Source organism: Leopardus geoffroyi, chromosome E2 (genome assembly GCF_018350155.1).
Source record: "Leopardus geoffroyi isolate Oge1 chromosome E2, O.geoffroyi_Oge1_pat1.0, whole genome shotgun sequence".
Lineage (NCBI taxonomy): Eukaryota > Metazoa > Chordata > Mammalia > Carnivora > Felidae > Leopardus > Leopardus geoffroyi.
The window spans coordinates 10,420,203-10,424,272 of NC_059335.1; positions in this window are offsets into that span (position 1 = coordinate 10,420,203).

The following is a 4,070-nucleotide window of genomic DNA, read 5'->3' on the forward strand; positions in this document are numbered from 1 at the left end:
TAGCCACTTACGGGTACTTCCCTGATACTTGAACTCTATCCAATAGTGGTAGTAATGACCTGCTCCCCCCCCCCTTTTTTTATTTAAACCAGAATTTGCTGTTTGAATAAAAAACCTGCTGTGCAAGTGTTTTTTAAGTCCTGTTTTGAGTCCGGGATGTGGATGATGCCCAGTTGTGGCTCACTTGGTAACGATCCTGTCTTGTATGCTGCTGAAACGTGTTATACGTTACTAATAATCATCTTCCCCCTTCCTAGGGCCCTGTGCAGGCTCCTGCCAGGTGCCCGGGGGGCACCACCAACCCAAGTCCAATTGTAGATGGTATCTTGGGGTATCTTTTGCATCTTTGCGTTGGTTTGTTTTTGTGTATTTAGTTCCATCGCGTGATCATTGCAGTGTGGAAGGAGAGTCTAATTCATATCTGATTCTGTGCAAAACTGTTGTGTATCACACACAAACATAACCACTAATGAGCTCATGAAGTGTTGAATAGTTAAGCAGTTGCCCCATTCAGTGCTTTCTATTAGGCTCAAATCCTTGGTGGGTGGTTATAAAAGCGTTCAAGGGTTTTAATGGTATTTGGGGGAGATGGTTGGGGTTGCTGGAAGGAGCTGGGAGGGCACGGTTTTCCCCACTTAAAATCATTGTTTGTCCTCAGTTTTTCCATTTGATGCTTTTTTGGGAATGGATTAGATTTAGATTATGAAGGGTGCCTGTTTAAAGAGATACACACATGCATACGTAATATATATACTATATATAGAATATGTGTATATACGAGGAATACGTAACCCAGACAAGCCCAACAGAATAGTATTTCCCTTTTCCTCTATTCCATTTTTTTTTAAATTATTTTTGAGAGAGTGTGAGTGGGGGAGGAGCATAGAGAGGGAGGGGGGGACAGAGGAATCCGAAGCGGGCTCCAGGCTGACAGCAGCCAACCCGATGCGGGGCTCGAACTCACGAACCATGAGATCATGACCCGAGCAGAAGTCGGATGCTTAACCAACTGAGCCACCCAGGCACCTCTTTCTATTCCATTTTTTAAGATTTGCTGGGCACATGCCACTACTTTGCTGATCTGGGTCAGGAACCATTTCAGGCCTCCTCAGTGTGGACATGTGCTCCAGATCTGTTTTCCACCATATGCTCGGCACAGCGTGGGGGGGCTGGCACACAGTAGGTACTCAATAAACATTTGCAGAATGAATGAATTGGGCTCCAGCTACAGAGCCGCCTGGCTAGAAGAGGCTGTTAGGCTAGCTCAGATCCTGCTTTTTGCTACCTGCCAGCTGTGTGACCTTGTGTAAGCACTAGGGAGTCTCACCCTCTGGTGACAATGGCTCTGTTATGTGTGTGCCTCACCCAAAGGCCACTAGTGACGTTTACATAAGAGCAGAAGGCAAAGCGCACGTGAGGCCACCTTCCCGGGCCCGGCTCCCACCTCCCGCTCCCTTCCTCCATTGCCAGATCCACCCCTTGTTTTTGGAGACACCCCTCTTGCTCCTTTGAAGAAGGCTGGCTTGGGAGGAAGTGCTCAGGCTAGCCCTGCACTAGGCTTGGACCTGCGTCCTAGGCTCATAGTCACAGGATGGGGGTGGGGGACTGGCAGACACAGGGTGATGACAGCTTTGTCTCTCCTAGCGACAACGTTTCTAGGGCGGTTGGACTTTTGTAGGGGGGAGGGGTCAACCTTATTAAGGTATAACTTGCATCCCATAAAGTGCATCTGCTAAAGTAGGTAATTGGAGGGGGGGGGGGCGCCTGGGTGGCTCAATCGTTTGGGCTGCCGACTTGACTCCAGCTCAGGTCATGATCTCGCAGTCTGTGAGTTCGAGCCCCGCGTCGGGCTCTGTGCTGACAGCTCTGAGCCTGAAGCCTGCTTCAGCTTCTCTCTCTCTGCCCCTCCCCCACCCGCTCTCTCTCAAAAATGAATAAACGTCAGAGAATTTAAAGAATAAAGTAATTGGATGAGTTTTGACAAGATGCATACGTTAATGAAACCCACCACATTCAAGATACACGATACTCCCACCGCCCCCAGATATCCTGCTGCTCCCTTGCAGTCTATCCCTCTCCGCCCGACAACCACTGACCTGCTTTGGGTCACTAAGGATTAGTTTGTCTCTTCTAGAATTTCGCATTGGTGGAATTATATAGTATGTTGCCTTTTGCGCCCTGCTTCTCTTACTTTGTATCGTGCCTTTGAGATTTTAGGCATGTTTTTGCACAGACCAGTTTATTTCTTTTTGTGTTTAATCACCAAAGAGTATTCTGCTCTCCACCCTTCACGTTTGTTTATCCATTCACCTGTAATGGACACTGGGTGGTTTCCAGCTTGGGGCTAATGTATATAAAGGCGCATTTGTACACGGCTCTTTGCCTGCCCTCCACTTTCCATAGCAAATATTTTGCAATGCCCACGAAGGGTACACAAATATTTGCTGCTCGGTAAAGGGAGCGGACCATCCAACAGCATTTAAGACAGGGGGCCCCATTCCCTCCATCTATGCCCAGTGTTAACCCCTTGGTTGCCGGGGTCAGGGAGATTCAGGGAGTCCCCACGTCCAGCCGGGGGAGTGATAATACGGGGGCGGGGGGGGGGGGCTCATGGCAGTGGTCGTTTAGCAACAGGTTGAATCTATTATCTGATATTTTCATGTTTGAACCACCCTGATGGCCACACCAGCGCATGTGATGGCTTGACTATCAGCTCTGGGAAAACCCTCTTGGCTCTGCTGAAATGGAATGAAATGAAATAGATAATATAACTCATCTGCACATGATTTTAAGTTTACTTATTTTAGTTACCTCTATACCCAGTGTGGGGCTCAATCTCATGACCCTGAGAGCAAGAGTCACATGCTCTTTTGATGGAGCCCATCAGGCGCCCCCTGCACATGATTTTAAAAACAATCTCTTAGGGGCGCCTGGGTGGCTCAGTCGGTTGAGCATCTGACTCTTGATTTTCGGCTCAGGTCCTGATCTCACAGTTCATGGGTTCGAGCCCCACCTTGGTCAGCACAGAGTCTGCTCGGGATTCTCTCTCTCCCTCTCTGCCCCCCCCCCCCAACTTGTGCTTGCACTCTCAAAGTAAACTTAAAAAAAAAACCCCACACAACCCCCCCATCTCTCTATTGCCCTAAATGTAACAAAAAAGAAATAAAACGATAATTTATAACAGGAATTTTAATACGAAAATCTGTGGGGCAGAACCGAGAACCCGAGGAGGTAGCTAGATATTTACATGGGTAACGTAGGCAGCTCCCGCCGGCTGGAAACACACGCTATTGGTGTTTGATTATCAAGAGCCACGTAGAACATGATTTTCAGAAATTGTTGACAATCCTTGGCCGGGTTTTGAACAAAACACCATACAAACTTGCCTCATTTAGCACCTATCAAAACCTTACAAAAAGGACTTTGTGTTTGCATGAATAGAGAGTTCGGTTCTGGGCTCAGATAATTTTTTTAATTAAATTTTAATGTTTATTTTTGAGAGAGAGAGAGAGAGACAAGAGTGGGAGTGGGGTACGGGCAGAGAGAGAGGGAGACACAGAGTCCGAAGCAGACTCCAGGCTCTGAGCTGTCAGCACAGAGCCCGACGCGGGGCTCGAACTCACAGACCGCGAGATCATGAGCTGAGCCTAAGTTGGATGCTTAACCGACTGAGCCACCCAGCCGCCCCTTTTGATTTCTAAACTTTATTTACTTTTTATTTATTTAAGTAATCCCTGCACCCGAGGTGGGGCTTGAACTCACGATCCAGGGATCAAGAGTCACATGCTCTTCTGACTGAGCCAGCCGGACCACCCTGGGCTCCGACGATTCTTAACCAGTGTTTTCTGAGTGAGGCTAAAATTTGGTTAGTAGACATTGGTATGAACGTGCTGGTTTTTACAATACCGAAACATCTCTGTTCTAGCTAAAAGAGAAAGCATTAAACTCAGTAATACACATCCTCATATAAACTCCTTAATTCAAGTTAATTGCTGCAGCAGGTTTTCTGCCATATTATTACTTAATCGATAATAAAGACTGAATGCACAAAGCTGTCACACAGTATTAGA